This window comes from Stegostoma tigrinum, chromosome 8 (genome assembly GCF_030684315.1).
Source record: "Stegostoma tigrinum isolate sSteTig4 chromosome 8, sSteTig4.hap1, whole genome shotgun sequence".
In the NCBI taxonomy this organism is placed as follows: Eukaryota; Metazoa; Chordata; class Chondrichthyes; order Orectolobiformes; family Stegostomatidae; genus Stegostoma; species Stegostoma tigrinum.
Window position 1 is genome coordinate 88925188 of NC_081361.1, and position 25344 is coordinate 88950531.

At 43.6% G+C, this 25344-nt stretch overlaps 2 protein-coding genes across 14 annotated transcripts in view; both read right to left on the reverse strand.

The window, feature by feature from the left end:
* The window catches only part of LOC125456253 (volume-regulated anion channel subunit LRRC8C), a 254835-nt gene that overhangs the window by 60043 nt on the left and 169448 nt on the right, over nucleotides 1-25344 (reverse strand). The window lies entirely within an intron of this gene.
* The window catches only part of LOC125456252 (volume-regulated anion channel subunit LRRC8D-like), a 178118-nt gene that overhangs the window by 18428 nt on the left and 134346 nt on the right, over nucleotides 1-25344 (reverse strand). Inside the window, exon 1 of one of the 12 annotated variants that reach the window (XM_048539215.2) lies at nucleotides 229-774. The exons of the other annotated variants lie outside the window; for them this stretch is intronic. The gene's annotated coding sequence lies outside the window, so the exon portion shown is untranslated. Of the gene's footprint in view, nucleotides 1-228; nucleotides 775-25344 lie in introns of those variants that run through there. 12 annotated transcript variants of the gene reach the window in all.

The window sequence follows — 25344 nt, forward strand, 5'->3', positions numbered from 1 at the left end:
TCATTAACTGGAAAATTGCCTTTGCAGCCAGATGCTTTAACATATCGAGAGTTCAGCTGAATGACAAATACAGGTGCTGTCTCCAAGAATGTTGCTCCATCAACGTCCTGATATATTGAGTAACTGTGAAATCAGTAACCCATCGAAGTGGGATCTACAACAATGTCGTTACATTATGGTTACCAGTTGCAGCAGTATAACCGCAGGGACCCAGCCTCTCACATTTACCCTCAAAATTCCATTATTAGAGAGTGTCAATCCAGATCCAATTGTCCAGTGGAAACAGGACAGAGTGGGGTGTTGCTTGCCAAGTCCACTTACTCAAAATTCAGCATCCAGTTAAGAGACAGAAACATCTTGATAGAGTTGGGTAGAAATGTATGGTGGCTGGGGTGCAGGGCAAAAGTTGGCTGGAAGTCAAACGTGGGCAACATGATGGTTCTGTGGTTAGCACTGCTGCCTCACAGCGCCAGGGACCTGGTTCAATTCCACCCTCAGGTGACTGTCTGTGTGGAGTTTGCACGTTCTCCCTGTGTCTGCGTGGGTTTCCTCCCACAGTCCGAAGACGTGCAGGTTAGGTGAACTGGCCATGCTAAATTGCCCACAGTGTTCAGGGATGTGTGCATTAAGTGAGCTACAGGAGGATGGGTTTGGGTGGGATGCTGAGAGGTTCGGCATGGACTCCTGGGGCCAAAGGGCCGGTTTCCAAATTGTTGGGATTCTATGATCTATGAGGGTTGGCCTGTGGCCAGAATGCACTACATGAGAGCTATGATGCCCAATAGTGGGCTTCTACCCTTTGTGAAGAAGTAATGCCCTTGGCAGCTGCTGGCCAATCTGATTAGCTGGCAACATCATCACTCATGGCATTTACAGCACTCACTAGTTTCCACTGCCAGGAGTGCAGGACAAAGCCTGAAGAGGATCACTGCTGTCCCATAAGGTAGGTCCTGGGATTTCAGGATAGGGTGAGATATTAATGACAGATTTGCCGTTTCAGATAAGATGCAGTGCTCGCTGTGACACCTTTGCAGCCTAGAGGTGAGGAAGTAAAATGTTTCTGCCTCCAAGTCTAGGGCCTCTGTCTTCAAAACCCTCCCTTGCATCCCCCATCAACCTCCCTCCCCACACCCGTCCCACTGACATAATGCATTAAGGTTCCTCTTTTTTTTAAAATCTTTTGTGCCATCAATGCTTCAGAAAATTCAGGGGAGCAGGACTTAATATGCATTCACATCACTGGTACTCCAATGATAAGTACCATTATCAATAGTACTGTTACAAAATTTAAAAAGCTTTAGAATATTGTGGGACTTTTTTTTTCGGGGAAAATGGAATGAAGGGATCACATGAATTTTCCTGAGTTCTGTTGAAGTATGCTCAGGTGGCTTGGTTGTAGAGAGGATAAAAGTGGCTGTGGATTTAGTAAAAATGTAGGATGGTTGTTTTGCTGAGAAAAATATGCATGATAGCCTGTAAACAACTATTTGCACAGATGCGTTGATAATAGATAAACTTTACTATACCATGCTAAATTGCAACATGGTATCCAGGGATGTGTAGATTAGGTGGGTTACAGGGGGATAGTTCTGGCTGGAATGCTTTGGAGGTATAGAACATAGAACATTACAGCGCAGTACAGGCCCTTCAGCCCTCGATGTTGCGCCGACCTGTGAAACCAAACTGAAGCCCATTTAACTTACACTATTCCATTATTACCCATATGTTTATCCAGTGACCATTTATATGCCCTTAAACTTGGCAAGTCTACTACTGTTGCAGGCAGGGCATTTCACGCCCATACTACTCTGAGTAAAGAACCTACCTCTAACATCTGTCCTGTATCTATCATCCCTCAATTTAAAGCTGTGTCCCCTTGTGCTAGCCATCTCCATCCGAGGAAAAAGGCTGTCACTGTCCACCCTGTCTAATCCTCTGCTCATCTTGTATGCCTCTGTTAAGTGACCTCAACCACCTTCTCTCTAACGAAAACAGCCTCAAGTCCCTCAGCCTTTCCTCATAAGACCTTCCCTCCATACCAGGCAATATCTTGGTAAATCTCCTCTGCACCCTTTCCAATGATTCCACATCCTTCCTACAATGCAGCGACCAGAACTGTACACAATACTCTAAGTGCGGCCGCACCAGAGTTTTGTACAGCTGCAACATGACCTCATGGCTCCAAAACTCAATCCCTCTACCAATAAAACCTAACACATTGTACGCCTTCTTAACAACCTTATCAACCTGGGTGGCAGCTTTCAGTGATCTATGCACATGGACACCAAGATCTCTCTGCTCATCCACACTACCAAGAATATTACCATTGGCCCAGTACTCTGTATTCCTGTTACTCCTTCCAAAGTGAAGCACCTCACACTTTTCCACATCAAACTCCATTTGCCACCTCTCAGCAGCTTATCAATGTCCCTCTGTAACCTGCAACATCCTTCCGCACTATCCACAACTCCACTGACTTTAGTGTCATCTGCAAATTTACTAATCCATACTTCTAAGTCCTCATCCAGGTCATTTATAAAAATGACAAACAGCAGTGGCCCCAAAACAGATCCTTGCAGTACACCACAAGTGAAAGTATGGGATGGACCCGATGGGCTGAAGGGCCTGTTTCCACACTGTAAGGATTCTTTGATCTATGATCTATACGGGTGGGGGGGGGGGGGGCGGTCAGGTTCTTATGGGTAGGCGACCTGAAGGAACATGGAGAAAGGCAACATCTTGAGGGATTGCCTCCAGTACATGCAGAGCATCCCTGACGGAGGTGCAGAGATAGCACAGTGTGGAGCTGGAGGAACACAGCAGGCCAGGCAGCAGAGGAGCAGGAAAGCTGATTTTTTTGGGTCCCGAGAGGAAAAAGAGTAAAATGTAAATCTTGCTCAATTATTTAACTCTAGGACTGAGTCTGTGCATTTGTTGGGTAAGAAAGTGTAAATCTTCATTTTGTACAAACTGAATTTAGTTTGCAGTTGGCATGACACTTAAATCTACACAGCTTAGATTCCATAATTGGTACTAATGACATTGGCTGGATTCATACCAGGCAGAATCTGTTGGAGGTCAATAACTTCAGCTACAAGACATCGCTGCACAAGTTCTTCAGGATAGGTATTTTCTAAACGACTTATTTGAATATATTATACACCTCTGTAGCAGGTGCAACTTGAACCAGGGTCTCGTGCTCAGAAGTAGGGAGACTAACACTGTCACAAGGTTCCTTCTTTTAAGTTCTTCACAGTAGTTTAAAATTCCTAACCCCAACCCTGTTGACCCCACTCCCCCCATTATCCCTCCAGCAGGATGCCACCACAACACATAGAACATAGAACATAGAACAGTACAGCACAGAACAGGCCCTTCAGCCCACAATGTTGTGCCGACCATTGATCCTCATGTATGCACCCTCAAATTTCTGTGACCATATACATGTCAGCAGTCTCTTAAATGACCCCAATGACCTTGCTTCCACAACTGCTGCTGGCAACGCATTCCATGCTCTCACAACTCTCTGCGTAAAGAACCTGCCTCTGACATCCCCTCTATACTTTCCACCAACCAGCTTAAAACTATGACCCCTCGTGCTAGCCATTTCTGCCCTGGGAAATAGTCTCTGGCTATCAACTCTATCTATGCCTCTCATTATCTTGTATACCTCAATCAGGTCCACTCTCCTCCTCCTTTTCTCCAATGAAAAGAGACCGAGCTCAGTCAACCTCTCTTCATAAGATAAGCCCTCCAGTCCAGGCAGCATCCTGGTAAACCTCCTCTGAACCCTCTCCAAAGCATCCACATCTTTCCTATAATAGGGCGACCAGAACTGGACGCAGTATTCCAAGTGCGGTCTAACCAAAGTTTTATAGAGCTGCAACAAGATCTCACGACTCTTAAACTCAACCCCCCTGTTAATGAAAGCCAAAACACCATATGCTTTCTTAACAACCCTGTCCACTTGGGTGGCCATTTTAAGGGATCTATGTATCTGCACACCAAGATCCCTCTGTTCCTCCACGCTGCCAAGAATCCTATCCTTAATCCTGTACTCAGCTTTCAAATTCGACCTTCCAAAATGCATCACCTCGCATTTATCCAGGTTGAACTCCATCCGCCACCTCTCAGCCCATCTCTGCATCCTGTCAATGTCCCGCTGCAGCCTACAACAGCCCTCTACACTGTCAACGACACCTCCGACCTTTGTGTCGTCTGCAAACTTGCTGACCCATCCTTCAATTCCCTCGTCCAAGTCATTAATAAAAATTACAAACAGTAGAGGCCCAAGGACAGAGCCCTGTGGAACTCCACTCACCACTGACTTCCAGGCAGAATATTTTCCTTCTATTACCATTCGCTGTCTTCTGTTGGCCAGCCAATTCTGTATCCAAGCAGCTAACTTCCCCTGTATCCCATTCCTCCTGGCCTTCTGAATGAGCCTACCATGGGGAACCTTATCAAATGCCTTACTGAAGTCCATATACACCACATCCACAGCTCGACCCTCATCAACCTTTCTAGTCACATCCTCAAAAAACTCGATAAGGTTTGTAAGGCATGACCTACCCCTCACAAAGCCGTGTTGACTGTATTTGATCAAGCCATGCTCTTCCAGATGGTCATAAATCTTATCCCTCAGAATCCTTTCTAACACCTTGCAGACGACAGACGTGAGACTTACCAGTCTATAATTGCCGGGGATTTCCCTATTTCCTTTCTTGAAGAGAGGAATTACATTTGCCTCTCTCCAGTCCTCAGGTACGACTCCAGTGGAGAGCGAGGATGCAAAGATCTTCGCAAGTGGCGAAGCAATTGCATTTCTCGCTTCCCAAAGCAGCCGAGGACAAATCTGATCCGGGCCTGGCGACTTGTCAATCTTAATGTTTGACAAAATTTTCAGCACATCAGCTTCGTCTATCTCTATCCATTCCAGCATGCACACCTGCTCTTCAAAGGTTTCATTCACTACAAAGTTGGTTTCTTTCGTAAAGACAGAAGCAAAAAACTCATTTAGGGCTTCCCCTACCTCCTCAGGCTCCACACACAAGTTCCCTATGCTATCCCTGATCGGCCCTACTCTTTCTTTGACCATTCTCTTATTCCTCACGTAAGTGTAAAATGTCTTTGTGTTTTCCCGGATTCCTTCTGCCAAGCCTTTCTCGTGCCCCCTCCTGGCTCTCCTCAGACCATTTTTGAGCTCCTTCCTTGCCTGCATGTAATCCTCTCTAGCTGAACTTGACCCTAGCTTCCTCCACCTTAAGTAGGCTACCTTCTTCCTTTTCACTAGAAGCTCCACCGCTCTCGTCATCCAAGGTTCCTTAATCTTACCCCTTCTTGCCTGTCTCAGAGGGACATATTTACTCATCACTCCCAACAACTGTTCCTTAAACCGTCTCCACATGTCTATAGTTCCCTTACCATGGAACAACTGCTCCCAGTCCATGCTTCCTAACTCATGTCTAATCGCATCATAGTTTCCTCTTCCCCAATTAAATATCCTCCCATTCTGCCTAATCCTCTCCTTCTCCATAGCTATGTAGAACATATTAGAACATAGAACATTACAGCACAGTACAGGCCCTTCGGCCCTCGATGTTGTGCCGACCTGTCATACCGGTCTCAAGCCCATCTAACCTACACTATTCCATGTACATCCATATGCTTATCCAATGACGACTTAAAATGTACCTAAAGTTGGCGAATCTACTACCGTTGCAGGCAAAGCATTCCATTCCCTTACTACTGAGTAAAGAAACTACCTCTGACATCTGTCCTATATCTTTCACCCCTCAATTTAAAGCTATGCCCCCTCGTGCTTGCCGTCACCATCCTAGGAAAAAGGCTCTCCCTATCCACCCTATCTAACCCTCTGATTATTTTATATGTTTCTATTAAGTCACCTCTCAACCTTCTTCTCTCTCATGAAAACAGCCTCAAGTCCCTTAGCCTTTCCTCATAAGACCTCCCCTCCATATCAGGCAACATCCTAGTAAATCTCCACTGCACCCTTTCCAAAGCTTCCACATCCTTATAATGCGGTGACCAGAACTGTACACAATACTCCAAGTGCAGCCACACCAGAGTTTTGTACAGCTTCACCATAACCTCTTGGTTCCGGAACTCAATCCCTCTATTAATAAAAGCTATTCTTCACCTTTTCTCCACCATCAACATTTTGCAGGCACTGTTCCATTCATGAATAGAACTAAGTTAAAAGTTGATCTCCTGTGATAGAACTGAAGTTAAAACAAAGGGGGCGTCTATTTAAAACAGATGGAGAAATATTTTCTGAGGGTTGAATGTATTTGAAGTGCCTTTTGAAGAAAAGGATTAAGTGCAGAATCTTTAAAAATTGACAGATAAATTCTGGATTACCAAGGGGATGAAAGATTGTTGGAGATATGCATGAACGTAGAGTCGAGGTTAAAAATCAGAATAGCCATGATCTTATTGAACGACAGAGCAGGCTGAAAGGATCAAATGGCCTCCCCTTGTTTCTTGTTCATGCAGTTTTGGAGACAAAGTCCTATCTTCATATTGAGATGAACCTCCATTGCATTGTGTAGCACTATCACTGTCGTAAATCAAATAGACTTCAAACAGATCTAGCAACTCTAGACAGAGCATCCATGAGGTGCTTTGTATCAGGGATAATGGGAACTGCAGATGCTGGAGAATCCAAGATAATAAAGTGTGAAGCTGGATGAACACAGCAGGCCAAGCAGCATCTCAGGAGCACAGGAGCACCTCTGGTGAAGGGTCTAGGCCCGAAACGTCAGCTTTTGTGCTCCTGAGATGCTGCTTGGCCTGCTGTGTTCATCCAGCTTCACACTTTGTTATCCATGAGGTGCTGTGGGCCATCAGTCGAATTATACTCCATCTGGAAGGACAAGGACAGCAGATACACAGTCACCTAGTAAATACCCTGCAAGCCACTCACTCTCCTGACTTGGAAATATAGAGTCATTCTTTCACTGTCAATGGATCAAAATCCTGGAACTCCCTCCCTAACAGCATTCCGGATCTACCCACAGCACATGGACTACAGAAATTCAAGAAGACACCTCATCACCATCTTCAAGAGCAACTAGGGATGGACAATAAATGCTGGACCAGCCATGATACCCACACCCCATCCACAAACTTAACGAAGTCTCAGTGACTAACTGTCAGGGTAACCAATCAATTGCAATGATTACAAGACATGCGGTCTATAAGTAATGTTTCACCCTGGTTTCTGACCTGTCCAGTAGTACTATCAGCTGGGATAATAACATCGGGGACTTCACAGGAGTGACTGACAGTCAAGGAAAACAAATGAAGGTTTTGCTAGATCAGGAACAAAAAGAAGGTCACTGAGCACAGGGTAAACGGCAGTGACCACATCTGCAGCAGCGTTGGCTGCTTGAGGAGTTCTGGCTCAAACTGATGAGCTGGAATCCTAACTCCAAACACTGCGGCACATCCGGGAGGGGTTATGTACCAAAATTCAATGGACTCTGGGGTGGTTCCTGCAGATTGGAAAACAACCAATGTGACACCACTGTTTAAAAAAGGAAATAGACAGAAAGCAGGTAACTATAGGCCAGTCAGCTTAACTGCAGTAGTGGGGAAAATGCTTAAATCTATCATTAAGGAAGAAATAGCAAGACATCTGGATACATATACTCCCATTGGGATCAGACAGCATGGGCTCATGAAGAGTATATCATGTTTAACTAATTTGGTAGAACTCTTTGAGGACATTACTTGCATGGTGGACAATGGGGAATCTGTGGATATGGTGTATCTGGATTTCCAGAAGGCATTTGACAAGGTGTCACACCAAAGGCTGCTCCAAAAGATAAAGTTGCACAGTATTACAGGTAATGTATTGGCATGGATAGATGACTGGTTGACTAGTAGTAGACAAACAGTAGGGGTGAATGGGTGTTTTTCTGGTTGGCGGTCAGTGGCTAGTGGTGTGCCTCAGGGATCAGTGTTGGGACCATAATTATTTACAATTTACATAGATGATTTGGAGTTGGGGACTAAGTGTGGTGCATCAGCATTTTCAGATGACACTAAGACATGTGGTAGAGCAAAGTATGCAGAAGACACAAAGTCTACAGAAGGATATAGATAATCTAAGTGAGTGGGCAAAGGTCTGCCAGATGGAGTACAATGTTGATAATGTTTGGTAGGAATAACAGCAAAATGGACTATATTTTAAATCGTAAAAAAATTGCGGCACGCTGCTCTGCAGAGAGACTTGGATGTCCTTGTGCATGAATAGCTAAAAGTAGGATTGCAGATGCAGCTGGTAATCGAAAAGGCAAATGGAATTTTATCTGTCATTGATAAGAGGAATAGAGTTTAAAAATAGGGAGTCTATGATGCAGCTGTCTCGGGTCCTGGTGAGGCCACACCTGTGTGCAGTTTTGGTCTCCTGATTTGAGAAGGGATGTATTAGCAGTGGAGAGGGTGCAGAGGAGATTCACTCAGTTGATTCCGTTGAGAGGGTTGGATTATGAGGACAGACTGAGCAGGCTGGGAATATACTCATTTGAATTCAGAAGAATGAGGGGAGATCTTATAGAAACATACAAGATTATGAAGGGAATAGATAAGGTGGAGGCAGGGAGGTTGTTTCTACTAGCAGGTGAAATTTGGACTAGAGGGCATCGCCTCAGACTAAAGGGAAGCGGATGTGGGCCTGAGGTCAAAGGGTTGTGAATCTGTGGAATCCCTTGCCCAGTGAAGCGGTTGAAGCCACCTCACTGAATGCGTTTAAGGCAAGGCTAGATAAATCTATGAACAATAGAGGAATTAAGGGATATGGTTAGTGGGCGGGTAAGTGGAGCTGCGACTCAAAAAGATCAGCCATAATCTTATTAAATGGCAGTGCAGGCTCGAGAGGCCAGACGGCCTACTCCTGCTCCTAGTTCTTATGTATGTTCTTATGAGCAGGACTTGGTGAGAGATAGAATAGAGAAGCTGAAATTCACAGAGGCAGCAAGATGGAATGATAGCTTAATTGTTGCCTCTTGAAACAATGAAGGCATGGTGGAAGATGTCAGCACTGGAGACGCAGTCAGTATGCAGAAATCCTGTGCCACAGCTGCTGGTCCAACTGTCTTTGCCTTGCCTTTGTTTATTTTCAGATACTGGTCTCTCTTCTTTCAGAGTGGCTTAGCATATTACACCCATTAGTAAACAATTAATAGCATATTTCCTTTGATCATTCAAAAAATCCTTTTAATCCAACATCCTTTCATCCCGGTCTTTTCATTTCATGCTTTCGATTCTCAGTCTGCTCAGCATTTCCCACGCAAGATGCATGATGTGCAGGAACCCTGGAACTGTTCCTTTTGTAGCATTGGCATCTAACAATAATGGTGGCTGTCAAAAAAAAAAAGTTTTAAAACACAAAAGTGCCATCATCCCAATGATCTTCAGGAAACTGGAATTCTTATTTAGGGCAACACTTTAGAATAAACAAAATACCAGAAACATTTTAATTCTCATCTTGAGATAAGATTATAGTTGCACAGATGGCAGTAGAGGGGGTGATCTTATGAAGGTTTACAAGATCATGAGAGGCGTAGACAAGATGAATGACAAAGATCTTTTTCCCTATGGTGGGACATTTGATAACTAGGAGGCATATTTTTAGGGTGCGAGGAGGACTAACTTTTTTTTGATAGCACTGAATTGTTCGTGTGTGGAATGAACCGCCACAGAAAATGGTGGCTGCGGGAACAGTTACAATGTTTAAAAGGTATTTGGATAGGTTCAGGAATAGGAAAGGTTTGGGGGTACTTGACCAAGTGCAGGCAAGTGGGACTACTTTAGTTTGGGAAAATGGTCAGCATGGGCTGGTTGGACGCAATGGTCCATTTCTGCACTTTATGACTCTCATCCACCTTATTGGCCCCAATCAATTAATAGAACACAGAACATAACAGCACAGTACATGGGCCGAAGGACCTAACGTTGTGCTGAAATTTTACCCCAAACCTAAGGTCTGTCTAACCTCCACCGCTATCTTATGCTATCATCCATATGCCTACCTAATATCCACTTAAATGCCCCTAATGAGGTTGACCCCACTACCCTCTCCAGCAGTGCAGTCCACTCCCCTACCACTCTGAGTAAAAGAACCTACCTCTGATGTCTCCCCTATATCTACCTCCACTCACTTTAAAACTATGTTCCTCGTAATAGTTACCTCCACCCTAGGAAAAAGGCTTTCTACTCTGTCTATACCGCTGATCATTTTGTACACCTCTATCAAGTCACCTCTCATCATTCGTTGTTCTAAAGTGAAAAGCCCTAGACCTTTCCTCATAAGACCTTCCCTCCATTCCAGGCCACATCCTGGTAAATCTCCTCTGCATTTTTTCCAATGCTTCCACATCTTTCTTGTAATGAGGCGACCAGAACTGGACACAATACTCCAGACGTGGCCGAACTATGTCTCTCCTCCAAGTAAAGCCTCTACCTGGTCTTCCTCACCTAAATCTAATCAACAGATTAGATCTTTCTCCCTCATGTGTGCATCCAACTTCCCCTTACACACATCAGTGACATTTTGCCACAAACAGTCCACATGGCAGCAAGCTCCACATTCACCCCACTCTCTGGGTTAAGATGTCTCAACTGAATTGTTCTGTTGGGATTTTTCAGTGACTCTCATATCAATATCCTCTAGTTTTGTTGTTATTCGCATTAGGGAGGATTTCATTCAAAAAAAAATCAGAGGACATGAGCACTGCTGGCAAAGACAGTATTTACTGCACATTCCAATTCATCCACAAGTAGGTGGTAATGAATCTTCAAAGCTGCAATCCATGCTGAGTAGGGGTACACCCACAGTTTAGCTAAGAGACAGTGTTTCTGGATTTTGGCACAGTGGCATAGAAGGAATAGGGGAGATGGTTCCAAATCAGGATGGTATGCAACTTTATCAGGGAATATTAAGTGTGGGTGTTCTAGGTGTGCCACCCCTACCTTTCCAGTGGTAGAGTTTGAAAGGTGCAACTGAAGGAACCTTTTCAATTTGTAATGCAGTATAAAATCTTTAACATCAGCCAAAAAAAGCTGATCTAGCTGGAATGAAAACAGAAGGAACTAATCCCATGTGCAGATAGCAACCAGCAGCACCACTGAAAATACCACTGCTGATTTGCTTTAGTGATGATTATAGAATCCCTACAGTATGGAAGCAGGCCACTTGGCCCAACGGGTCCATACCAACCCTCCAAATAGCAGGACACCCAGATCCAATCCCCTACCCTATCCGTATAACCCACCTCACCTGCATATCCCTGCCAACCCATTGTGTCCAATGCTAAATTTTCCACCGAACTGCACGTTTTTGGTCTGTGGGAGGAAAGCTGAGCACCCAGTGGAACCTCATGCAGACATGGGGAAAATGTGCAAACTCCACAGACAAGCTGCCATAGGCTGGAATTCATCCAGAGCCCCTGAACTGAGCCACTGTGCCAGCCCACAGGATTATGGCGGAGTGTGTTTTCCCAAAGGGTGACTGAAATGACCTTTATTGTTTCTTTGCTCTCCTAAGCAAGAGCAAAGTCAAACAAATGAATTCGATAGCTGCAAATGGACCACAAACTGGAAATTTTTAACTTAGAGGTAAGGGGCACAGTAACAATTTAACAATTACAGTAACAATTTCATTGCAAAAGTGAATAACTGGAATGTCAGAAATCTAAACTACTTTACTGAAAGTTCAAAATAGTCAACTCATGGATTCATCATCTGTGAAGACAGTGAGAGAGAATCAGAGTTACAGACCTGAAAACACTGGGATAGGCAAGAATTGCCATGTTATTTAAAATGAGCAACCCTTTAATAAGCAGGGAAAAAAATGCTGCATCAGATTTGAAACTGATGTGCTCTAATAGTTTCAATAGCTGCTTGCTGACATAACATTAAGTGCTATCACAGAATGAATAGTGATGTTTTTCATGACAGCTCTTTGATTTACAGCTCAAAAAGGGTATTGAAAAATGAATTGTCTTAATGACATAATGATTACAAAAGTAGTTGTTTTTAATGGGATTAAGTATTTGGGGAGTTTTAGATGTACTGAATGGGAGTTTTTTTCTTAAAATAAAGTGTACTCGATTAAAATACTTTAAAATAATATTTAGAACTTTCTTTTATTTCACCTTAGCATGGCTCCTAAGGTACTCTTATAATGGATGTTAAATGAGTTGGCAAGGTTGGCAAATGAGTTGGAGGGTGCAAGGTCACAGAGTGGGGAGGGATTGCATTGGCATCAAGTTGGCTCTGAGCTATAAAGGAGCCATGGAGATGGGAGCTGGAGGATTGGCCATTCTTAGCACACACCTCGGTACTCTGAACTGGTGGCTGTCTCCAATCTGTACCTGGGGTTAGTGGGCTAGTCCCCTACTTACACAATTTCCCTCAAAAAAATACCACTGTAGCACAAGTACCACCTTTTTTAATGAGATGACAAAGTGTCCAATCCAGTTTGACCTGAAAAGGATACAATGGTATTGCAAGAGGAGGAACACAAGTAGTTTTGCCCTGACTAACAATTATATTCCAATCAGCACCATAAAAAACAAAACTGGTCATTTCACTGCAGCAACACAGAACTACGCCAAGAGGAAGAAGAATACCTCTTCTAGGTTTTCAAGGATAATGGATATCCAAAAAAAAAACTGGGTCAGAAGATGCCTACACGAGCAACATCATGAAGTTACGACACACCCCAACACATTCATCACGCTACCCTACATCAGGAACACATCGGAACTAACCGCAAGACTCCTACGACCACTGGACATCAGAGTGGCACACAAGCCCACATCAATCCTATGACAACTGCTCACCTGAACTAAAGACTCACTTCCTGCCACAGACAGGACCAATGTCATCTATAAGATCTCCCACACAGACTGTGAGACACACTACATCGGACAAGCAGGAAGGAAACTAACAACAAGAGTATATGAACACCAACTGGCTACAAAAAAGACACGACCAGTACTCACTTATCTCTATCCACATGGATAAGGATAACCGCCAATTCGACTGGGACAACACCTAAATCCTAGGACAACCTAAGCAGCGACAGGCACAGCAATTCCTAGAAGCCTGGCACTCCACAAAGAAAGCTATTAATAAATACATAGAACTCAACCCCATTTACACTCCACTATGAAGGAAAACTGGAAGTGAGGCAATCCAGCTCAACAGATCCCAGAGTTTAAAAACCAAGTGGAAAAACACACCGACACTTCATCGGAGGACATTACCCAGTAACGTCTGGGAACAACGAACCAGCTCGGCAAGCCAACCAACACCCACAACCCAAGTTACAAATCTAGTCCAAAACCTTAGAGACTAGTCATTTCACTTAGCATGGTCACAAACACACAAATGTTCCTTCTTAGAATTGGAGAAATTTTCTTGAATCTTGTTTTGTAATTTATAAACAACTGAGTCTTCAACATTATTGATTCTCAACAGTAAATCCTGACCGAATAATACACCGCACTGTATCATCAAGTTTTGTCCAAACCAACTCCACAAAGATAAAGTTTAAATTATGTTACATCACAGCTATGCCCTTGATTGTTCTGTAGGAATAAAAGCAAATGGAAATTATTCAGTAAAGTAAAAATTTATGACTGCATTACAGATCTCAACTTGGAGTTAAAGGCATTACAAGTGAACCCTTTCACCCACCTTCTAGAGAGTGGGGGTGATTGAAAGTGATGTTGAATGCTAATGTATTTATATTCCCACATTTAGGTTACATTTACTGACCAATCGCTCTGTGAAAACCTATACTGCTGTACCAAGAGTTCCTGCTGTTGCAATCTGCTACAATCCAGGTGCTCTACTGGCTGAGTGCTTCAGACTTTTTGCTCACTTAATTTAAACAAGAGCATACAATTAGGCATTGCTCTTGAAAAAAAATGAAACAAACAATAAAATGTACTCTTCACCGTCTTTATTCTAATGACATGACTTAATTGCTATCGGGGAAGCATGATAACATTTCAAGGTGTAATCATATCTCGTTACACACTGAAATTGCATGCAATTCATGATATGCTCAATATATTTAATGTTTCTTCACACACTCATAAGCCCATGCAATCCAGTCTGCAATGCAAGATAAATCCACACCAAGTATCATCAGAAGTTCAAATTAACTGGAAGCAAGAGAATAACTGTGGTTTTAAGGTGTTTTACTCACCGATAGTGCTGTAAGCTGTCTCACAGGTCAGAAGATAATAAAGTGTGAAGCTGGATGAACACAGCAGGCCAAGCAGCATCTCAGGAGCACTAAAGCTGACATTTCGGGCCTAGACCCTTCATCAGAGAGGGGGATGGGGTGAGGGTCTAGGCCCGAAACGTCAGCTTTTGTGCTCCTGAGATGCTGCTTGGCCTGCTGTGTTCATGCAGCTTCACACTTTATTATCTTGGATTCTCCAGCATCTGCAGTTCCCATTATCACAGGTCAGAAGCTTGAGGAGCCAGTCAACTCTATTAATCTGGCAAAACTTCTGAATACTTCAACCCATTTTAACAGTTGGCTATGGGAGGTAATGTTCAGTTTCACTGGCTGGCCCAAAATGCCACAGACATGGTGTAAACTATGAAGCTCACAAAGAACTTGTAACCACAGTCAGGAGAATCCTGTGTATCTTGAGAAACACAGGAATGTCCAGCACCTTGTTGAATGTTGCAATGTCTTATATGACAAAATGCTAGGTCTAAGTCAGTAAAATCAGTCAATTTTCAGCAGGATCAAGAACTTCCTGGTCACTTGCAGCTCCATAACTAAAGTAAAATTACCAAGTGCTTATCAAGACCAAATATGTTCCATCAAACTTTACAATTTGAAGGCACTGAAGAAGAAAACAAAATGAAAAAAAAAGATTAATCACCCTAATGAGAGAACACAAAGATTGATGTAATCTCAGAGACCCAATCATCTGTTAAGGAACAAACTGGTGAACCTAATGCCTTTTGGATTCTAATCTTCATAGGTACTTCACTATTCTATCCTTTATTACAAAGATTTCATTAGAATGCAAGGTTAACGGTGTCACTTATTCTGGAGCAATAGGTACAGCAGCATTTTCTCCTCACATTCAAAGCATAGTTTCAAAATTACAGTTTTACTCGTTTAACTTACATTGTATTAAGCATGTAATATTTCCTGAACTGGTCACAGATTTTTGCTTTCTGTTATACCATCTATCCCAGGGGTAACAACCATAGAGTCAGGGAGCACGGAAGTGGACCGTTCAGTCCAACTCATCATGCCATTTCCTAAACTCAACTAGACACATTTCCCTGCGTTTGGCCGATACCCCAATTCACATACCAGTCCAAACGTATTTTAAATGTTGTTACTTTACTCACCTCCATCACTTCCTCTGGCAGTTCGTTCCATATTTGCCCCACCCTATGTGAAAAAGTTGTCCCTTAGATCCCTTTTAAATCTTTCCCTCCTTCACCTTTAACCTATGCCCGTTAGTTCTGGGCTCCCCTACCTTGGGCAAAAGACCTTGGCTATTCACCTTGTCTATGCCTCTCATGATTTACGTAGAACATAGAACATTACAGCATAGTACAGGCCCTTCGGCCTTCAATGTTGTGCCGACCTGTCATACTGATCTGAAGCCCATCTAACCTACACTATTCTGTGTACTTCCATATGCTTGTCCAATGACGACTTACGTGTACCTAAAGTTGGCGAATCTACTACCGTTGCAGGCAAATCGTTCCATTCCCTTACTACTCTGAGTAAAGAAACTACCTCGGACATCTGTCCTATATCTTTCACCCCTCAATTTAAAGCTATGCCCCCTTGTGCTCGCCGTCACCATCCTAGGAAAAAGGCTCTCCCTATCCAACCCTCTGATTGTCTTATAAGACTCAATTAACTCACCTCTCAACCTTCTTCTCTCTAATGAAAACAGCCTCAAGTCCCTCAGCCTTTCCTCATAAGACCTTCCCTGCATACCAGGCAACATCCTAGTAAATCTCCTCTGCACCCTTTCCAAAGCTTCCACATCCTTCTTATAATGCGGTGACCAGAACTGTACGCAACACTCCAAGTGCGGCCGCACCAGAGTTTTGTACAGCTTCACCATAACCTCTTGGTTCCGGAACTCGATCCCTCTATTAATAAAAGCTAAAACACTGTATGCCTTCTTAACAGCCCTGTCAACCTGGGTGGAAACTTTCAAGGTTCTGTGTACATGGACACCGAGATCTCTCTGCTCATCTACACTACTAAGAATCTTACCATTAGCCCAGTACTTTGCATTCCGGTTACTCCTACCAAAGTGCATCACCTCACACTTGTCTGCATTAAACTCCATTTGCCACCTCTCAGCCCAGCTCTGCAGCTTATCTCTGTCTCTCTGCAACCTACAGCATCCTTCATCACTATCCACAACTCCACCGACCTTAGTGTCATCTGCAAATTTACTAACCCATCCTTCTACGCCCTCATCCAGGTCATTTTTATAAATGACCAACAGCAGCAGACCCAACACCGACGCATGTGGTACACTACTAGTAACTGGTCTCCAGGATGAACATTTCCCATCAACTATCACCCTCTGTCTTCTTTCAGCAAGCCAATTTCTAAAACCTCTATTAGATTACCCCTTTGTCTCCTGTGCTCCACTGAAAGACTAAATAGGGTGGGACTTTTTTCTAAACAAAGAAAATTATAGCACAGGAACAGGCTCTTCAGCCCTCCAAGTCTGCGCTGATCGAGATTCTGTCTAAACCTGTCACCTATTTTCTTAGGGTCTATATCCCTTTGCTTCCTGCCCATCCACGTACCTGTCCAGATACATCTTAAAAAGTCACTATCATGTCTGCCTCTACCACCTCCGCTGGCAACGTGTTCCCATCTGCGTAAAGAACTTTCCACGCATATCTCCCATAAACATTCCTTCTCTCACTTTGAACTCATGACCCCTAGTAATTGAGTCCCCCACTCTGGGGGAAAAAGTTTCTTGCTATCCACCTTCAAATAGTTTCTCCCAATCTACATTCCCCAGATCCTGCCAAATTTTGGTATAGTTGGCCTTCCCCCAGTTTCGAACTCTTCCTTTAGGACCACTCATCTTTGTTCATGAATATTGTAAAACTTACAGAATTGTGGTCAATATTTCCAAAGTAGTCCCTTACTGTAATTTCAACCACCTGGTCGGGCTCATTCCCCAACACCATAGAACAATACAGCGTGGAACAGGCCCTTCGGCCCTCGATGTTGCACCGACCTGTGAACTAATCTAAGCCCATCCCCCAACACTATCCCATCATCATCCATATGTTTATCCAAGGACTGTTTAAATGCCCCTAATGTGGCTGAGTTAACTACATTGGCAGGCAGGGTGTTCCACGCCCTTGCCACTCTGAGTAAAGAACCTGCCTCTGACATCGGTCTTAAATCTATCACGCCTCAATTTGTAGCTATGCCCCCTCGTACAAGCTGACGTCATCATCCTCGGAAAGAGATTCTCACTGTTCACTCTATCATCCTCTAAAGGTCCAGTATGGCCCCTTCCCGAGTTGGACTACATACATACTGCTCTAGAAAGGCCTCCTGGATGCTCCTTACGAATTCTGCACCATCTTGACCCCTAACACTAAGTGAATCCTAGTCAATATTGGGAAAATTAAAATCTCCCATCATCACCACCCTGTTGCTCCTACACCTTTCCATAATCCGTGTATATATTTGTACTTCTAACTCACGGTCGCTGTTGGGGGGCCTGTACTACAGCCCCAACATTGTTAATGCACCCTTCCTATTTCTGAGTTCTGCCCAAAACATCCTGGTGAACCTCCTCTGCACCCTCTAAAGCATCCACATCCTTTTGGTAATGTGTGCAGTACTCCAAATGTGGCCGAACCAATGTCTTATATAACTGTAACACAACCTGCCACCTCTTGTACTCAGTACCCTGTCCAATGAAGGAAAGCATGTCGTATGCCTTCTTGACCATTCTATTGACCTGCGTTATCACCTACAGGGAACAATGGACCTGAGCACCCAGATCTCTCTGTACATCAATTTTCCCTAGGACTTTTCCATTTACTGTATAATTTTCTCGTGAATTAGATCTCCAAAATGCATCACCTCGCATTTGCCCGGATTGAACTTCATCTGCCCAACTCTCCAGTCTATCTATATTCTGCTGTAATCTGACAGTCCCCTCGACTATCTGCTACTCCACCAATCTTCATGCCATCTGCAAACTTGCTAATCAGACCACCTATGCCTTCCTACAAACAGTGGTCCCAGCACAGATCCCTGTGGAATACCACTGGTCACAGGTCTCCAATTTGAGAAACCTCCTTCCACTACTAATCCCTGTCTCCTGTTGCCTAGCCAGTTTATCCATCTAGCTAGCACACCCTGGACCCCATGCGACTTCACTTTCTGCATCAGCCTGTCATGGGGAACTTTATCAAATGCCTTACTGAAGTCCATGTATATGACATCTACAGCCTTTCGCTCATCAATCAACTTTGTCACGTCCTCAAAGAATTCAATCAAGTTGGTAAGATATGACTTTCCCTGCACAAAACCATGTTGCCTATCACTGATCAGCCCATTTTCTTCCAAATGGGAATACATCCTACTCCTCAGTATCTTCTCCAGCAGCTTCCCTACCACTGACGTCTGGCTCACTGGTCGATAAATTACCTGGATTATCCCTGCAACCCTTCTTAAACAAGGGGACAACATTAGCAATTCTCCAGTCCTCCGAGACCTCACCCGTATTTAAGAATGCTGCAAACATATCTGTTAAGGCACCGGCTATTTCCTCTCTCGCTTCCCTCATAACCGGAGATAGATCCCATCTGGACCTGGGGACTTGTCCACCTTAATGCCTTTTAGGACACTTCCTCCCTCCTTATGCCGACTTGACCAAGAGTGATCAAACATCTACCCCTAACCTCAACATCCATCATGTTCCTCTCATTGGTGAATACCAATGCAAAGTAATCATTAAGAATGTCACCCATCTTCTCTGACTCGAAGCGTAACTTTCCTTCTTTGCCCTCAAGTGGGCCAATTTTTCTCTAGTTACCCTCTTGATCTTTATATATGAATAAAAGGCTTTGGGATTTTCCTTAACCACTTTTGCTAAAGGTATCTCATGTCCCCTTTTAGCCCTCAATTCCTTGTTTCAGATTCGCCCTACTTTCCCGATATTCTTCCAAAGCTTCGTCTGTCTTCAGTCGCCTAGACCTTATGTATGCTTCCTTTTTCCTCTTAGCTAGTCTCACAATTTTACCTGTCATTCATGGTTCCCTAATCTTGCCATTTCTGTCTCTCATTTTCACAGGAATAGGTCTCTCCTGCATGCTAATCAGCCTCTCTTTAAATTTCCTTATGATTCAAACCTTCCGGTCCCGGTAACATCCTTGTAAATCTTTTCTGCATCTTTTCCAGCTTAATAACATCCTTCCTATAGCAGGGTGACCAGAACTGTACACAGAGCTCGAAAACAAACAAACAGTCTCACCACATCCTGTACAGCCATAACATGACATCCCAACTCCTGTACTCAATGTTTTGACCAATGAAGGCAAGCATGCAAAATCCCTTCTTCACCACCTAGTCTACTTGTGATGCCACTTTCAAGGAACTACGTACTTGCACCCCTAGGTCTCTGTTTGACTACATGCCACACTGTCTACCATTAACTGTAGAAATCTTGCCATGGTTTACCTTACCAAGATGTAACACCTCGCATTTATCCAAATTAAACTCCATCTGCCACTCCTCGGCTCATTGGCCCATCTGATTAAGATCTCGTTGTACTCTTAGATCATCTTTTTCACTGTTGACTATACCAGCAATTTTGGTGTCATCTGCAAACTTACTAACCCTGCCTCTTAAATTCCCAGCACCAGTCCTTGTGGCACATGGTTCCAGATCAAACAACAACCCTCTACTGTTACCGTTTCCTACTGTCAAGCCAATTTTCCATCCAATTGGCCAGCTCCTCCTGGATCCCATGTGTACTGACTTTATTACCCAATTTAACATGCAGAACCCTGTCAAAAGCCTTGCTCAAGTCCATGTAGAAAATGTTTACTGCTCTGCCTTCATCTATCTTCTTGGTCACCTCTTCAAAAACAAAAACTCAGTCAAGTTTGTAAGCCACAATTTCCCATGCACAAAGCCATGCTGATTATCCAGAGTCAGTCCTTGCCTTTCCGAATGCACATAAATCCTGTCTTTCAGAATCCCCTCCAAAAACATAACCACCAATAACATCAGGCTCACTGGTCTATAGTTCCCTGGCTTTTCCTTGTAGCCTTTCTTAAATAATAGCACAACATTAGCCACCCTCGAGGTGCTGCTGATGATACAAATATCTCTGCCAGGGACCACGCAGTTTCTTCCCTAGTGTCCCACAATGTCCTCAGATACACATGAGCAGGTCCCGGGGATACCTTCCATGGGATAATGCATTTTTGTTTCAAAACCTTCTTTTACAATGGGCATGTGAAGTTATATAGAAAGAGATATAGAGAGTTGGCATGGAAGATACTTGGCACAAGGAGCTAGAAAAGGATGTGCTGGTACAAGGAGGGAAATTGATAGAGGAGCATGGTACAGGCATGCATACTGCAGTCAACTTACTAAAGACACAGTGACTTGGAAATACATCAAAAAAATCAAGTTTGAGACTTTGACGGAAAAATGCCAAACCACTGCACACAGTAATCTAATTCCATACATAAATCTCAACAAAGCTAAAAAAAAGTATCATTTGGATGGTGCATAGTTTAATTCTTCTTGTTCTTTTTCAGTCTGGACAACAGATCTCTAATTAAATTGAATTCACGAGTATATTTGCTCTCCTCCTGACTAGATGTAGTTCCCCAAAGGCATTCCCTTAAATGGTACATAATTAGTGATGCAGGCACAACATACTGTGGCTTTTTAAATCTGCAGGGCACTATTTCATCGATGACAGTAAATATTACAAAAAGGAGTCCAAAAATACACACTGGGGTTTATGACACTAGCTCTTTTGTGACACATTAAAATTAAAGTTGCTGCCAAGAGGAAACGTCAAATGTTTACAATAGCAACCCAAATATGGACATGTCAATGTTTGGTTAAAATGCTCATCATTTTTAATGCAGACACAACATCTGGATGAGGAGCTGCTAATACTGCACTTTCTTCCCTCCCAAATGAGTTACAGTCACACTGCAAGTCTAGCAACAAAAATCCAATTAGCCATTACCTGGGATTTTTAAGAGGAGTCTCAACCAGTTTACTATACTGTGCAACAAAAACCATCTTGGATATGTGAGGATTAACAATGAGTGGAAGTTATGGCACTGAAGATCGTTTACATCTTGTATGAAAACAATTAAAATTCATCAGATTATTATTTAACAGGTTGCTGGAAGTCAGTATGCTAAAAGTGCCAGGAGTTCATAGTGCACAAAGCAGCTTGTGGTAATAACTAACTATTAGAAAATCTGGTTTTATTAACATTCAATCAAGAAGCAAGGCCATGTGGGAGCTGGCTGCTCATGCACAAGAAATTAAAAAGTTGAAGAAACAGTTAGACTTTTACTTAAATAAAAAAAATTCCAATAACTCCAAGATTACTATCTACATGAAATGTAGATTTTGGGATGATTTCAGAGAAACTACTGCCTCTGGAATGAAGGAGCAAGCGAGATCATTTCCACAACTGAAAATTCCAATAAATTCTTCATGAATCATGAGTCATAATTCATCTTTTCCCTGGCTCCATCGGTATTCTAGTCAAGGCAATAGGAGAGAGGAGAACATGATGAATTATTTTTAAAGCTGGCCGCAAGACTGAGGAATTATGGTCCATGTGCCCTTAAAAATAAATAAATAAATAAGCATCCACACACAAAAATAACCAGGGGATGAAAGTCATCCATTCTACTATTCTCACCTACAGTGAAAAAGTAACTTTACAAACATCATGCCTGTCATTTGACATGTGATCTTCTGTACAATAAGTACAGAATTGGAGTCATGATTTTCCTACAAAGTAGTATGATTTGAACTGGACTCCAGTCCCAGAGCAACACAGAATTAAAAACAGCCTTTTTAAAGAACTGAATTTGAAAAGCCAGAGGAAAAAACATTGAAAGTTTTAGAAGAAATGGATGGTTAAGTTAGGACAAAGTGGATATTCCATTCAAAGGTGGGTCATGTAAGACAGACTGAAGGGACTGTTATAGAATGCGACAGCTCAAAGCCCCATCCTGCAGACCCTCCAAAGACATTTCAAAGACTTTTCTCCCATGTGGATTCATAAGACATGTCAGCAGGGGTACGCTCCAAGCTGCCTGTTCATGTAATGAGACATCACATGCACACGACTAAATTAGCAAAATGAATTTCATTGTCATAGTTAACATACGTTCCTCAGCTAAGACCCATTTAAAAAAAACATGCTTCGTCTTCCATCTTATTCTTGTGTAGGGGATCTTGCTATGTGCGAACTGAGTGAACATTTGTTCACATGTTAATACTGACTGCACTTCAAAATGAATTCATTTTAAATGTGGGGCAACCAGAGAGGTGTAATAAAGAGTCATGTAATTTAAAAAAAACTCTTGATGAAGAAATAGGTGAGATCAATGCTACTCTGGTCACTTTCAAGAGAACCATTTTCCCATACATTGCTGAGCAGCAGACAGCTTAGTCCTGAAGGGATGGTTGTTTTTCAGACCGAAGCTAAGTCTTCAGTGGCGTCTCCAAGGTCAATAGGATTTTCTTGATATATATTAATGGTGTAATTTCAGTGCAGACAGCATGAGCCTTTGAAACATAGTAAAACAGTGAGGCGCACAGTAACAGGAGGAATGCGCAGGCACAAAGCAGATGTAATTTAGTGTGGGGATGTTGAAATCATGTATTTTGGAATATGTTTGGATTAGAAACAATACAAGTTAAACAATATAATTTTAAAAGGAAGTTTAGGGGCAGAGAAAGTTGGGGATTATGTACACAAACAAGTCGGAAAGGATAATTGAAGATGCATGGGTTTTTAAAAAGAAGCCAGACAGTGCAGAAACAAAGTCCTGACTTGCTAACTTCTCCAGGCTTCACTCATGTGATCATCCAAAACGATTTAATTTTAAACGCTTCCGAGAGCCGCAGTTACACAATGTGTCAGGTCAGAGGTCACTATGCTTCAGAGAAGCCTGTCCAAATAGGTACAGCTTCCTCTATCCCCTGCACAAGTCCCAGTGTCCCACAACCCATCACCATAGTCTTTCAATCATACATTTAACCCTCAATCTTATTTACCACAGACCAATGTGATCATGGCAGATAAAATTCTAGGAATTACTAAGTTTGTGGCTCTGCTTCTTTATTTAGCTCCGTGTTGTTCATACTTTGCTAGCATACACAGAGCTTTCAGAGCACAGGAAAAGGGCCATTTGGACCCTGATGTCCACACCAGTCGTCAAGCAGCTATCTTAATCCTATTTTCCCAGCTCAAATGCTCATCTAAATAGTTCTTAAATAACTTGATAGTTCCTGCCGTTACTACCCTTCTAGGCAGGGAATTCCAGATTCCCTCCACCCTCTGAATCAAAAATAAGCTTTTCCTGAAACCCTCCTAAACCCCCTGTTCATTACCCTAAAATTGTGCCCCTTCATAACTTTGTACACCTTTGCACATTCAGATCCTCACTGTCCCCCCCCCGCCACCCCCACCAACCCTGCAGCCTTTTCTGCTCGAAGGAAAACAACCCCAGCCTACATAGAACAAAAGCAGAAATTGCTTAAGAAACTCAACAGATCTGGCAGAATGGACTGTAGCTGGGTAATGGTTGGAAGATATGCTAAAGATAGGGGATGGGGTTAGGAGTATGTGACAGGTTATCGGCCTATCTAGTCTGCCCAGCATCTTCTTTAGTCCTACCTCTGTCCTTGGTACCTACGTGAAATACTACAATTGAATCCTCCTTCTCCTGCCTAGGTGAGATAGTTAAACCTGACAGCGCAAAGGCAAGCTTCAAAATCTCCCCTCCCCCTACTGCATCCCAAAACCAATCCAGCTCGTCCCTGCCTCTCTAACTTGCCCTTCCTCCCATCTATTCCCTCCTCCTACCTCAAGCCCCACCCCCATCTCCTACCTACCAGCTTCATCCCACCCCCTTGACCTGTCCATCCTCCCTGGACTGACCTATCTCCTCCAACTCCCCACCTACACTCACCTTTACTGGCTCCATCCCCGCCTCTTTGACCTCTCTGTCTCCTCTCCACCGATCTTCTCCTCTATCCATCTTCTATCCACCTCCCCACTCTCCCTATTTATTTCAGAACCCCCTTCCCCTCTCCCCATTTCTGAAGGGTCTAGGCCTGAAACATCAGCTTTCCTGGTCCTCTGATGCTGCTTGGCCTGCTGTGTTCATCCAGCTCTACACCTTGCCATCTCTAGCACACAGGCAACACTGGACTTTGAGGCTCACACTCTTGGCTGCAGAGAATGGTATTCATTCTTCTAACTATGTTGCTCCTACCACTGTCTTTTTAACTCTCTGACACTATGGTATTGTGATGAGTCTGCTCATCTTTCCTTCAGTCCCTGCCCACATTCACACCAGCTACAAAAACATCAAACCTGTTGGCAAGATAATAGAATGTGAGGCTGGATGAACACAGCAGGCCAAGCAGCATCTCAGGAGCACAAAAGCTTTGACCGCCCTTGACCGCGTCTCCCGTATTTCCCGCAACACATCCCTCACACCCCGTCCCCGCCACAACCGCCCTCAGAGGATCCCCCTCGTTCTCACACACCACCCTACCAACCTCCGGATACAACGCATCATCCTCCGACACTTCCACCACTTACAATCTGACCCCACCACCCAAGACATTTTTCCATCCCCACCCCTGTCTGCTTTCCGGAGAGACCACTCTCTCTGTGACTCCCTTGTTCGCTCCACACTGCCCTCCAACCCCACCACACCCGGCACCTTCCCCTGCAACCGCAGGAAATGCTACAGTTGCCCCCACACCTCCTCCCTCACCCCTATCCCAGGCCCCAAGATGACATTCCACATTAAGCAGAGGTTCACCTGCACATCTGCCAATGTGGTATACTGCATCCACTGTACCCGGTGCGGCTTCCTCTACATTGGGGAAACCAAGCGGAGGCTTGGGGACCGCTTTGCAGAACACCTCCGCTCAGTTCGCAACAAACAACTGCACCACCCAGTCGCAAACCATTTCCACTCCCCCTCCCATTCTCTAGATGACATGTCCATCATGGGCCTCCT